Source organism: Pygocentrus nattereri, chromosome 2, assembly GCF_015220715.1.
Source record: "Pygocentrus nattereri isolate fPygNat1 chromosome 2, fPygNat1.pri, whole genome shotgun sequence".
In the NCBI taxonomy this organism is placed as follows: domain Eukaryota; kingdom Metazoa; phylum Chordata; class Actinopteri; order Characiformes; family Serrasalmidae; genus Pygocentrus; species Pygocentrus nattereri.
In genome coordinates, this window is record NC_051212.1 from 40,168,742 (window position 1) to 40,183,370 (window position 14,629).

Here is a 14,629-nt window from a genome sequence, read left to right on the forward strand (position 1 = left end):
TACCTCGGTGTACAACCCCCCCCCCCCTCTCTCTCTCAGTGGGAACAGCGCTAAGCTAAACCTTGCGAGATTAAGTCTGGACTGGCAACAGACATCTAGTGGAACACCCACTAGGGGCTGCACGAGGAGAGCACCAGCACAGAGAGAGATCAATACAACGAGCAAAAGGGAGAACAAGATGATGTGGGGGAGGAGGGTAAGGGGGATAGAATAGTGAGGGTGAGAGAGGAGGAAAGGCGGAATGAGGCGGGAGAAGAGGGGGTGTCAATGTGAGGAGAGAGAGAGAGAGAGAGAGAGAGAGAGAGAGAGAGAGAGAGAGAGAGAGAGAGAGAGAGAGAGTCAGTTCAGCGCTGAACTGAGGGAGAGACACTGAGATAGTGTGCAAGCAGGAGGAGGCGAGACAGTGAGAGCAAGAGGGAGAGAGGGAGAGAGAGAGAGAGAGAGAGAGAGAAGCAAGGTGCAGCTTCCCACATTGCAGCCGCGACTGGCAGGCTGATAGGAGCTCCCTTCTAAACGGTGGCAACAACAGGCCGTATAACACTTTCTGGCTGAAAGATCGATACAGCAACGAGAAGCTGCCTTTGGGAACAGAGAAGAGGGGTAGGAGTCCGCATCAAAGAGCCAAGATCGACATTACTAACTGGGCTTCTTTAACCAGGTAAGTTTGCGTCAATGTCTGAAATGAGCAAGACTTTTTTCTGGTCTAGGAGAGGGTGCTGGACGTAGCTTTGGTTTGACCAGACGAGCAGGTTGGGGCTGGCTATTAATGGTTGTCAGGTAAATGAATTCATGAGTTCATAGGCTTTACATCAGTCACAACATTATCACACAGAACACTTCGACCCACACAGCGTAAGTCTACTGATCTAATGCCAGGAACTGATGCCTTACTCCACTAACAACTCTTAGCATTTCTGTTTATTTGTGCCAAGATTATATGGTCACATATACTGGGCTTTTTCAGCGTTTACTTGCAAAGATGAGGACAATGAGTGTCATCAGCTTGGACGATTCATTAATTTATTTTTACAGTCTAATAACAGTTTTGGTGAGTTGTACTCTAAGGATGTATTTTTTATAATCTGATGAGCATCTTTTTGACTGACATATAATGCAGTTCTATCTTTTCAGCTTTAGGTTTAATTTAAGGCTGTAAGGATGTATTCCATATTACGATGAGCAATTTGTGTGCATGTAATTTACATTTGCATAATTTAACGCTTACTGACTTTCATTGTACTTTGTCGTGAAAAATTTGTATCAGAAAAATCTTTCATTTCTGAGGACCAAGAGGAAAAATGTACATAGTGTAATCATATAATAATAACTGATATAGACCCTTAAAGTGTAATCTAAACCAATATTATTAATAAAGTAATTCTAAGATGTATTGATATTAATAGTATTTTTGTTGAATGCAGGGTTAGCCTTTATATCAGAAATGTTTGTATTAGAAACTATTTCTGTCAGAAGTCAATGGAAAATTTCTATGTAAACAAGATTGCGATTGCATAATATCTAGATCATCCAATGGTTATTGGCTGTGATTGCACTTTTGTTTTAGAGTCAAGTTTGTATCAGAAGCCCTGAAATTCCTCTGAAATGATAAGAGCCTTTCATTGGATGGCATTCTCTTAAATTTGTCTTCACTGTTCATGTATATAGTTGAATTTATATACATATAGCTCACTGTAAAATGCTGATTCATAGGCATTTGTTTGTGCTCAGAGTTTCTCCCATATTACATTTTAAATAATATTTTTATAGATGTACAAGTCCATTGAAAGATTGGTCATACTTTAGTCCATTAACTCAAACACTGCTCTATTCATGACTGTGTCATAGTTGTGTTTCTCACATCATTATGACATTTACTTTTTAAAACTATAATCATAACACTCAAGTGCAAATGGATTAGTTTTAAGTAGTGCTGAGTTATTGATTTTTTAACATTTAGGTCGAAGTTTCACCTACACTAGTGTGCTCTATTTTCCAGTATTATATGCACTCATATTTATTCTATGCTTGTGCTGTTGCACTGTCTGCCCTCCCTTGCAGAGATAGCGTGCAATTAAATAATCCTGAAATCAAATTTAAGGAAAGATTGTATTACTGCAGGGATGTTCCAGTGCCTGGGGCTTAGGTGAGTCCAAGGCCCAAGTTGTGCAAAAACTGGATGACTTGAATAGATTTTTGGGTCAGCTCAATGCATATTGCACTCGGGATTGGTGTAAAGCAGAAAATCCTTGTTAAATCCAGCAGCATCCTGGTCCCTGAAACCAAAAAGATCAGATTTGTCCACATCCAGTTTGCATTTTCTGTCTTGCCGAATTTAATACAGCTGGAGCAAAACCAGAAATCTATCTATTATTGTTTTGTGCATTGGGAAAACTTTATGGCTGTGCTGTTTGAGATGCTGATACAACCCAAAGAGGCTGATGCCACTGTGCAATTGCGTAGAAATAATATCTTTATGATGTCTTTATTTGAAATACCTTACCTTGACTATTTTATTACTATTTTATTTATTACTATTTCCATTATTTTTTGACATTGTTTTTTTGTACAGACTCCTACTTATCTGTTTCCTCTCACTTATACTTGCACCATGAAGGTTATTATAATATTTTTTAGGTGCTTTATTTATCAAAGTCAGATGAGAGCACTGGCCATGAGCGCAGAGTTGGATATTGGCAAGATATTAAAAATCTGCCATGAGGGTGGAGGTGTCCTTACCGCTGAGTTTCTGCTGCCATATAAATCATAGCTAGTTCCTCTCCCCTACTCTGAACGCTATCATATGGTTGGTGATGCAGCATCACCTCCCCACACTGCATACGACGAAAGCTCAGGGCTACACTGTAATCTCTCTGTAGGTAGATTACACCTCTCCAGTGCTCACACCTCCTTTGCTCCTTGTGCCATTCGTCTTGGGCACAAATTCAAAGCGCTTTACCCTCCCGCATCTGAGAGGCCAGATAACATCCTCTGTCTCCTCCTGCCAAGAAGCGGGCCTATCCATTAAAAGCACACAGCATCGCAGTGAAATTTATGTAAATGTAGATCAATAATGCGGCAGACGGACATTAGATGTAAAAAGCTCCGCTTTGGCTAAAACAGCAAAACCTTGCATGGACTACCAACAGGCACACGTGCGTAGAGCACTAGAGCACTCCAGGCAGAGCCGTGTTTAAAGCACATGAGAAAGAGGAGTTCTAGATTACTATCCAAAAGCCTTGATGCTAATTTAAAGGTACAAGCATAACTGCATACTCCATATTTAGAACCATGCCTTAGTGCTGTCCTCCTTTTTACTTTTGCTCATAATATGCATGTGGATTTGTGTTTCACCTCTCTCTAATTACTGAGACTGATGGACATCGTTCAGTTCAGCATTTTGACATCCAGTCATCTCACTTCCTCTACGTAATTTTTGCATTCATTTGCGGTCTGAGTGAATAATTAAAAGTTAATCCCTGAGGGTGATAGGAAAAACTACAAGATTGTGTTATTCTATGTGGTAATTAATGACTTACATAATTTTTCAATCTAGGGCATTTGCCTGTTCGTAGTGCCAGCAGTGACAATGTTACATGCAAGGTTCTCTGTTTATTGCTGTCACAAAAACCAAGGTAATTAAGCCAAGCTCCCCATTTGCATTTACAGCACTCTGAGCAGGGACTATTGGCACTTAAAAAGAAATTGGAATGTAGGTATGGATGGTCAAGAACCAGTGTCATCATAATGAAAGTACTGAAATGGCTAACAGGACCATTCTTTGTCAGATGAGCCTGGAGAATATGAGGCTGGGCTAACAACCTTTCAGGGCATTAAACTGGCTACTAATATTGTCATTGAGTTAAACATGGTTTGTTTAAATGGTTGACATGACCATTCATGTCAATGCTGAGTTCCCTTTTTGGCAGCTATCTATTGCTCCCCTGACCATGAAATGATACACATAAGAATATGTGTTCTCAATTTGCCAACCTCATCACAAGGTGATGATGTGCCTAAATCCAAGGACACGTCGGGATGAAGCAGATCTCTTTTTGTGGGAGTGCCGGCTCAAACGAGCCATTTCTTGTTCTTCTGCCTTACATGCAGCTGTGGCCCATTCTGTCATGGGTTCAGTCTGTTTGATAAATGTTGTGCAGGCTCCGAACTGATTGGTGTTCACCTACTGAAAAGCCACACTGGCCTCGTACAATATCCGGGTAGAAAGAAAGAGAATAAGTGAGGGAAAGAAGGGTAAGAATTGCTTGAACCCATGCCCTTCACTTATGCGCTCAGCTGCAAACCCCTTTAACCCCCCAACCACTTACCCACCATTCTTGATACAGTCTGACTGCCAAACTCTCACTTTTAACCCTGTGTGTCCAGTAGGTGGAGCCGGAGGGCTCTCTCTTTGGAGCTCTGGGAGCTTGCTGGCTGCTGATTCTGCCCTGAGGTAGCAAGCTGCCCTAAAACAAGGCACTTGTGGAGTGTCATAGCACCATAGCTGAACTTCGGCATGACGGTCTGTGGTAACGGGATTAGCTAATTGGTCTAAGTCAATCAACAGTGCCTCTTCTGTTCATTTGCCCAGTACTGCACAAGTTACAATGTGGGATCGAGACATCTGCATTTGGCTTCAGTAAAGCCGTAACGGCTGACTTATAAAACATTATGTGACTGTGTGAGTGAGAGAGTGAGCGCTAGATAGAAAGCAAGCAAGAGAGTGATTGGTTGGCTGATAACATGAGATAAATTTTCAGTGGCCCACAGCTTGAAAAGCATTTCTGAGCAGAGGAAATCAGTAATCGATGGAGGGCTAAAAAAGCCCCAGTTATATACTACTCAGTGACAAAGAACATTTGTCTCATCAGCTAGCATTTGATTGGGGGCAGGCTAACAGGCCAATTGATTCCTCTATAAAGCTCTAGAATTGGAAGAAATGAATAAATCAACAGAGATTTACAGACAACAGTCAGACGACAGTCAGACAACAGCCAGGGATTATTTCAGACCACTTGGGATTGGGCTAGTGTGGTGCAGAATTGTTTATTTGAGCTGGAAAAAAGGAAAAAAATAGAACAGAAGACAGCAAGTGAGAAGAGGGGGGGAAAGGAGGGGCCAAGGACGGGTCTTGTCATGTCGGATGACTGGAGTGACAACCCAGATAAGCTGAGAAGGCAGCTCTACTTTTCCACTTGTAGAAGCTCTATAGGCACTTGCCAATCAGCCACATCAAAGTCAAACCCCAGTTCGTCACATGGAGTCAGAATATACATGCTTGCTGACACCCTGTGAATTTTCATCAGTTTGCAGGTGATTGAAATAAATGCCAGATTAAACAAGAACCTCGTTTTAGGGATCCTTGAAATAAAATGAACGGATTTTCTCCTGATTGAGAGGAATCTTTGCTGGTGAAGGATTTAATGCTTCCAAACCTCAGGCATCACAAGCTGATCCAAATGTGGGAAGTTGCTGAAATCTCAAAGGGTGGGGATTGATGCTCTGCTGCAGGCTTGGAGGTGGGCTTTCCATTTTTAAGATGCAGATTCTATTTGGAAGACGAATTATGGCTCTGACTTCTCTGAAGGCATCCAACTGTAAGGCCAGCAGCAATCCTTGTTCTCAGATGAAACTCATGGGATCTGCTAAGAGTGTTGTTTTTTAAACTCCTCAACTTTTTTGCTTGCATTTGCCAGGCTTTAAATACCAATCCAGAAGCTTGCCTGTGTGTTCAGTAGACCTTTGCACCATGTGACAGCTCCTGAGAGGTCTTGGTATAAAGTTCAGGCTCAGAGGCCCTTAGCTGCCTGGGATGGGTTGTTTTATATTGCAGAGATATCATGTTGAGGGAGCTGCTGGAAAAGGCATGTTCACAAATTGCTTCAGCTCTTTCTTTTCCTCTACTTGTCTGTAATGCACACAATGTTTAGTACGAGACTATCAAGGCCATTGTGGGCCAAAATGGTTGGGTGGATCAGCATTTCTAGCTACCAGTTAGGTCTGAGGCATCCTAAGCTTGTTAATTGATGTGTGATTAAGGAGTGAAGCAATTATTTGCTCCAGTGAAGATTCCATCTGTCTGCAATTAGAAGGAATTGTGTCATTAACTTAATATACTTGTTTCATTTCCAGCCATGAGCCCTAACCTCCAATGCTGAAGTCACCTTAAAGACACATATATTGGAGCTATATCTTTCTGTATATTCCTACCCCTGCTGTGTATGTGTGAAATTAATCCTTTTGATACAATGCCCTTGTCAATTACCGCTGCTAATCCCACACTTAGAATGGCTTCCAGTATAGGCATGCTTAGTGACTGCTTTCAGAATCAATCATCGACAAATCCATAAAGTTAAAGAACATTCTGTTCATACTGTAGGCCTGCAGTCCAAAGCTCGAGAGTGTATGTTTCTCATGCTATATGTGATCTAGCCAAAAAAAAATGAACAAAAACCAAGAAATAGATGTCTTGTGTAAATATTTTACATTTTCAATTCAGAAACAATTACAAGAGGCTGTTATTAATTAGTCCAGAATGTGAGATGGCTTGATACAAATGATTTTGTAATGACTGCTGGGCAGTAGTAGTAATTACAGCAGTGGCACTGATTACATTCACCCAATAATTAAACAAACACCATTGATTTCCCACCGAGAGAGTCCAACAGTCCAAAGCCTAATTCCCAAACACCCAGCATCTATCTCTCCATCCTTGTTTCCTCTCCCCACGGCAATAGGCCAATCAGATAATTGCAATTTGGGAAATGAACAAGCAGTCAATTCCAGTACATTGACAGTCAGAACACATTGATGTGCCGAGCATTGCTAAAATCTTTTATTTAGCTCATGTTTGTTCACAGATGTGAAATGGGAACAATTTTCTTGAAAAGATTAGTCTTTTATTCCAGAGAGATTTTTTCCCTTTTTTGAATATTTGCTCTGACCCAGTGTTTGAAGTTGTGTGACTGGCTCATGTTGGTCTTTCAGCAGCAACTTCTCCCCATCTGTGCAGGCAGATGGAGAAAGACTCCCACGTAGCTGTGTAGCAGTGTTTAGCTGCCAATTTCCATCCATTCTGCTTTGTAGTTAAAAGGAAGAAGGGAAGTATTTGCTATACCACATGCATCCTCACACTTCCATTTTATTCCACCTAGTTGATGAGTGTGCTTTTCGTATCTATCTGTCTGGGCTGGGAAGATTCATGATACCAAGATGTGATTATAAAATGATTTTCAATGCGTCTTCATTTTTGATTTCTATTTTGATTTTTTTTTTTCTAACATTAGCTCATTTAATTTAAATCTTCAATGAAAATGACATCTTTTATAATATAATATTGAATAACAGCATTTTTTGAAAACTGTTTTGGTTGTTTTGAAAGTTGCAACTGCAAATTGCATTGGTGGCTGTTTCTTCTCTTTAAATGACGCACACAAAAGCAACTTGCATAATAATAGCTCCACCTAGTGGAGAAACTCCAAGCTGCCACACATGGAAATTTTGAAATCATTTGGACACTGTTGGAAATATGCTTTCCTCAGATGGCATGGTACACTATAGGATGCCTATGTATAACATTATGCATACTTTGTCTATCTGTTTGTTTGTCAGTTTATCTATCTATGTTTTTGCTCATTACCTTTTTGCTGTATTACTTGTGCATGTGTATACAGAACATGTCAGCTTGTGAGCACATGTATACATATATAAAAATGTATATGTAAGTATGTGAAGCAATGGTGTAGTCAGAGAAGAACTGAAAGCTCTGCTTAGAGACTGAGATTATGTAGGAAAAAGCTGCAGCACTTGTCCACTTGATAAAATAGAGTAAGAAAATATTTTCTATGGTTGTTAAGATGTAGTCTTCTTTATTTACATTTACATTTTACATTTATGGCATTTGGCATTTGGCTGATGCTCTTATCCAGAACGTCTTACAATTTTATCATTTTACATTACATCTTTATTTGAAGTACATGTGTTTTGCTATAAATACTTCATATTATAGTATGACAAAAGTATTTCCTTGTTGCAGTAGACAAAGAAGTGATATCTTTTTCCCTTCTAAATAAGATCCTAAGAGACAGTTCCTGACTTGAATAGCACACAAACACACGCACACACTTTGTTTAGCATTAGTCTAAGCAACAATGATGTGATTCTGTATCTCTGGCAGTGTATTCATGCTTCCACCACTGTTTCAAGTTATGTTCTTCCCCATTTCACATTCTTCAAGCTTCAGTATTTAGGATATTGTAGAGCACAAGCAGAATTTGGACATTTAAAGGAAAATACATTTCCTGCTCTCAAATCTGTAACCTGTCATTAAAAAGCAATTTTGACAACCTCTCTTTTTTCAGCATCACACTAGCTGTGCCTCTCATAAAGTGCTGTTAATGTCTCTAGGCCTTGCAGACGCATATGTATGAGGCAAAAAAAGGCTCCAGCCTGATCGGCTTTTAAAAACCCAACCACGACCTCCACTGTCTGAATTAATATTTCTCATTATTTGAGCCTGGCACCCCAGCGAGAGCACACAATGAGGCTTTCTGGGGCCGGTAGTGTGTATGTGGTGCACTGGATGAGCCTGTTATGAGGAAGAGGACATTGGAACTGGCAAGGGGCTTTTGTTCTAATCAGGCCATTTTGGACAGACGTCACACTCTCCAACACGCTGCATATCTCACAGCTCCTGACTGACTCTGGGCCCTGGTCCACAGGAGGAGGGCCACCCGGGCTGTTTATGGATTAAATGAATTATTTATTTTCTCATGTCTTGCAGAATGAAGGGAAAAAAAGCACTTTCATGTATTTTGCCTGATGTTCACTTTGACCTCAATGGGTATTGACTTTGTGTAGTGTAGCGAGACAGGAATTGACCAGGAAAAATGCGCTGACCTTTTACAGTTTGTTTCAACAAGAGACATAGCATTACAACTCCTGCATATCTAAGAGTACAGAGACTGCGGTCAGTATTTAAGGAGTGTTGGCTGAGCCAGTAGAAACTGCACAATGTCAGGGATGTGAGTTTTCTGGACCCCTCATTTTGATCAGTGTTCACCCATCAGTATTTCATGCTGCACTGCCTTTAGGAAAAGAATTGGTGCAAGATGGAGCTGTGCATTAAGGCTGCACAATATATTGTTTGTTCATTATTATTGTGACATTGGTCTTTGCACTATTGATTCAGTATTGATTCAATATCACAGAATATATGCAGATTATTGAGTGTTTTGAGTGTTTTGGCCAAACCTTAGTGAGTCAGGTGAGTTTCCGTGGGTGTTTGGACATTCATGTGTCAGGGCATTCATGTGATATCTTCATGTCACATCAGATATTCCTCAAGGTATTATATAAAAATGCAATATGAAGCAATAAAATTTCAATAATATGAGGCTAGTCTGAATAGCATTTTACAGGCTTTGAATACTTATGTATATTTTTGATCATGTACTTGAATGGTCATTTTTAAACTCACTGGTAAAAAGTGCTTTAAGTCATCTGTCTAACACAATAGATTGGCTTCCAGTTTAATTAATTTTAGTCACACCAGATGTGCTAGATATACAGCTTATAGCCATCAAAACACGAGTCGTTTTTTCAAGTTGTGCTGGAAAAAACTTTGTTGATTGTGATTTCAGCAGAATAAACAGTTTTAAAATATAAAATGTTTAAATAAAGTAAAATGCTATAAAATGATACAAAAAGGAAGAAAATAGCTAATATTCCAATAGCTAATATTCTCTCCTGAAGTTGTTACGAAGTTGGAATGTGTTGGTGGATTGGATGTGTAGTTGTACTTGAATAAGGATCACAGTACTTACTTATTTGAGATGATTAATCAGACTTATTCTGCATTCATGGTGTCTCCCGCATATGTGATTTTGTTTCTCTACCCATTTAACTTCAGTGGTTATGTAGAGAGCAATGTAGTTTGCTCCACTCTGGGACGAGGTGATGTGGATGAATAGCATTAATTTATGAGACATTCATAAATTGGCGACTAAGCCAGCTGTAATTTATTTATTTTTATCTTTTTCCATATATTTACACTGACTGCTCTATCTCTAGAAAAAGCATCCAAATATTGAATAGAAAAAGCAAACACTAACATAACAAATGAGTATTCAAATTATTCTGGCTAGCTCTTTAAGATTATTAGTTTGTCCATATCATGCAACACTACTGCGTATTGCGTATACGGCGGCAGTATCAAAAGGTTCTTGTTTACTAAGTTGAGTTTCTGTGTTGAACGTAATCTTACTCACCTAGCAAATACAGTTAAATATACTTCACTCTCTTGTTTATTGGTAAGACATATACTCTGTGAAGCAGCTGTGTCCACAGCTGAAATTGTTTTAGTAGCAAGATTTCAAAATCACCATAGCAAATACAAGCAGAAGTCTGTCTGCTGAGATAAGGCAGAGACAATTTTTAGTGCAGGATGGCAGCCATTCTTTGGGAAAGCACACACAGTGGATTAAAAAAACAAGATCCCTTTGAAGTTCAATTATTCAAATTCGGATTGGCATACTTAACAGAGAAAAGTAGACTGGGAAGTGAAAAAGTGAAGCACAATTCCAGACAAAAGGCTGATGACAACTTGGTGTTTTGTCCTTTTAATTAATGGCATTAACTGACTGAATACAGCAGTTGAACAAACACAGCTATTGGTTTACCATCCAAAATGGGCAAATCCATAAATGATGCCCATACATAGACATTTGTGTCAACCCAGTTGTACTCTATACAGCCAGTGGGCGCAAGGAACCATGAAAGGGATTAGATAAATGTTTTCCAGAAATATTTGCAAAAAATTCACAAGTCGTGCCGGTGCAGTCATGCCTGAAATTGGGAGGACTCTCATATTGAGGCAAACATGTCGGATCATACACCACCTATTGTCAGTTTCGCAGCATGGTCACCTTTTCTATGCCCTCAACCACTCTCATATAACTACAATGGAGCGGGGACTCATGCACAAGGCACTTTCCAAGGAATTCGTTATAAAGTAATTCAAAGGTCAGTGCCCTGCAAATCGGACTGTAATTTTCAATGCACATCTTTACAGTGGGCAAACCTGTGGCATGAACAAGCCGTCGTATTGAGAAAGAAATGGCAAAAAGGAGTGATGAAAAAGAGGTCACGTTAATATCTGTAAAGGCCTTTTGAAAAAGTGGACCAGAATCTGAATATGCCACCCTACAGCAAGGTTCTCGGGCAAAAATGGAATCCATAGCATTGCTGGAGACTTCACCTTAGGGCTGGATTCATTGTCTTGCTCTTCACACCTAGGCACTGAAATAACACCAAGCATCTGCAGTGCATCCTTGGCACAAACAGGTATTTCAGTTTTCTCCCACTGTCACGTTTTTTTTTTTCCTTAATTCTTGCCATTCAAATTCTTACTCACCTGAGCCGCAGGTTAAGAAGACTGATTTTATTACTTTTTGAGACACAAAAATGAAATGCTCTCTATTTACCTTAGACTGTTAAAGAAACTGCATGAATGCTGGAGAGCTGACAATACTGTCTATAATTATGTTACTGTTAGACAGAACTGGTGTAATGTTTTAACAGAAGATTTAAAACCAGAGATTTGTAAAACATATCTTCTAACTTCACCATTATGTCTGCACTGACAGTATATAACACAAGATCTCTGACCACCCACAGTTCAGAAGGCTCATACAGTCCCTTCCTGTCTCCACTGCTTCACTGTAGGAAATGTAATTTTTCTAATACCTTTCCCTTGCACCCATCTGTCATTTTTTGCTGCAGGTCCTTTCTCAAGACGCTTTGGCAGCACATATGTTCTCTATCGCCTGCTGAACTGAAAGTGTCAAAAAGTCCACACGTCCCAGAATAGTTTTGGGTCAAAGGGCTGTTGTACAAAAGAGTCTCCACAGACGAATTTTGTGTGAAACCCTAATGTTGCACGTTTACAGTAGGCAGTTCCAATCTTGTTTAAAGGAGCCTGAGCTTTCCCAGCTTTCCTGGCTCTATTTTTTTTTTCGGGCCACTGCTCCTGTTCAGTCAGAGCCAACCATATTCCAAAAAAAATAACAACGACTCCTTGTTCGTTGTGCCATATCCGTCAATTACAGTGTGTGATGTATGCCAGAGAGCGAAGGATGGGTACATAGAAAGCCTTTCTCCTCTGTTTTCTCGCTTCTCTTCTCTTTCCTCTCATTTCCTCTCCCTTATACCAGTGTCCTACTTGTCAACTCTGTCAGAGGTATCTTTCATGTATGGGTGGATGGATCAATAATTAGCTCAGGGCTTTTCAACATTTTGAAGTTTTTCAAACTAAGCATGCTGTTATGATGAAGTAAGCTCAGTTGTGCTGTCCCACCATCTTTGTAGATGAATTAGAATGTAACAGCAAAGAAGCATCCAGTAACCCAGAGGCAAGTTCTTATAATCTGAAAGCACAAATAGAATCTAAAAATGTAGACTTTTCAGTGAAAAACACAGAGATTGGGTGGATAGAATGTGGAAAGATAACCAAGAAAAATGTGCTTGGCGCAGCATTAAATCTTCGCTCAATGCTAGACAAATGGCTGTACTCAATAAGCTGTGTAGCTTTCTGTGGCAGGAAGAAATTTGTCTTGTAGCTGGTTTCTGTAGACCTAAAGCTGACCCAAAGCTGTATAGTTGAGCTAATTTGAAATGCAGTCAAACAAGCATCTTTGCTCTCCTTCCACTGCCAGGCAGAGTTTGATGCCAGCCACTGAGCACATCACAGACTCTTTGAAAAGTGGAGCAAACAACATCCACTCGGGTATGATCATCTTTGTATCTAGTTTTGACCATTGTACTGTTTAAAGATACACACAGCCAACCAAGACAGAAAGCATTTTAACCAGTCTTTCTACTAAAAACAATAATAATTATTCAAATTAGGATTGTCCTTAATTGTAAGACAGGTTCAGATTGTTTTGTTGTAGGTGGTGATCTGAAACAAGTGAAAACGAGAATGTTGTTTGGCCTCATGCAGTGAAATTTAATAGGATTCAATATGCCGTATATATTTTTGTCAGTTTCTCCTGAGCTGGGAAGAATAAAAAGTAGAACGAAGACACTGTGCATAAATTGAGTTTTTCATTAGACAGGGGGCTCAGGAAGAATATTGGGTGAGGTGCTCAGGAGCTGGATTGCAAGACAAAGGCACCCTGCCAGTGTCTGGCAGTTTCCTTTTTTTCCCCCCGCCTCAGATGTTTCGCCTTCACGACCCCCGCAACCTCCTTTGCACTGACGATATGGTTGCCTGGGAAACGGCTGGCTGCCAGGATGGAAAGAAGGGCAGTGGAAGTGGAGAGGGTCTCTCAGGTCCAACGTTTCCCACCCGCCCCCCTCAGCTCATGTTTGGTCCGACCTGCTGGGCCACTGCCTTTCTACACATGAATAGCAGAACAGAAGGGCCGCTCAGGCAGTAGCCCAACCAGTAGTTAATTAAACGTGGGTTAAGACTGTAAAATTGGTGTATCCACATGTATGTTCTAGGTGTAAATGTATGGTCTTTTATATTGGGGCTAGAGCATTAGTTTGGGACACTCTAAAGCCCAGCTATAGAAACATTACTACATTGATATTATGCACATTTTCTGTCACTGCTGATTTTAGTTGTATAATTTTTTTCATGATTTTAATGTAATTCATCAGATATTTAATTACATAGTCCAGTGAACTACATTTACATTTGAGTTACATTTTGTATTGACTGGTTTGAGTTTGCACCTCTACATTTTCATTTAATTTCAAGATATTTAAAAAACAAAGCAATTTTTTTCTTTCCATAAAACAAGACAGTATATGTATATGCTCTTTAAATAGAGACCAACTCACATAGGATACTGGATGCAAATTAAACATTGATGTCTGGCTTTACCTAAGTAATCAAACATGCATCCTGCTTTTCATGGTTCTGCTTGTTTTTACCAGTGTGTATGTAGATCTGATCATAAACAATAGTCGCTGCACTCAGGATTTGCTATAGAACATCGGCAGTATGGTAGAACCTGAATGTGAAAAAGTGTCAAAATTGCTGTCCTCACTGGCTGGGGAACAGTGCTTTCACAGTTTGTTGTTGACTGCTAATACACACCACCTGCCTAGCCACCTGATCTCAGGTCTGCAGGTGTCCAGCACAGAGCAGATGCAGTTTCATCCAAATAGCCCAAAGGACTTGGGCCCAGCTCAAATGATGGAAGCAGCTCTAACACACAAAAAAGAATGAGAACACTTCAAAGGCACAGTCAGGGAAAAAATGCTGTGTGTCAAATCCACATTATTGGTACTTGCTGTTCCTATTTAGTACGGCACTGAGAATGCTACTGACCACCCATATTTTTGCAGGAAGCGGAACAGCCAATTTGGAACGCCCTGCAAATCCTGTTCCAACAGGGTGCTACTATGTCTTTTATTTCTGTTTGGAGGCACATATGGTCCATCAAAGACAAAACAGCAGTAACCAACAGGTCCACTGCTCTATATGACCCACAGCTTTAATGATTGGGCTTAGGGTTCTTCACCGGCTTTTATCAAGTCTTATATAATGACACATGAAATATTTTCTTTCTGTTCATACTATTTGAATTTCTACAAATCCAATTCCTAAAAAGTTGGGACA

At 40.0% G+C, this 14,629-nt stretch overlaps 1 protein-coding gene across 6 annotated transcripts in view; it reads left to right on the forward strand.

The window, feature by feature from the left end:
- The first annotated feature begins 366 nt into the window (after window positions 1-366).
- Window positions 367-14,629, forward strand: part of tnr (tenascin R (restrictin, janusin)) — a 235,290-nt gene continuing 221,027 nt past the window's right edge. For 5 of the 6 annotated variants that reach the window (XM_037531214.1, XM_017710961.2, XM_017710963.2 and 2 more), the window contains exon 1: window positions 368-658. The gene's annotated coding sequence lies outside the window, so the exon portion shown is untranslated. Of the gene's footprint in view, window positions 659-14,629 lie in introns of all 6 variants that reach the window. The other variant, XM_037531224.1, reaches the window with a different exon arrangement.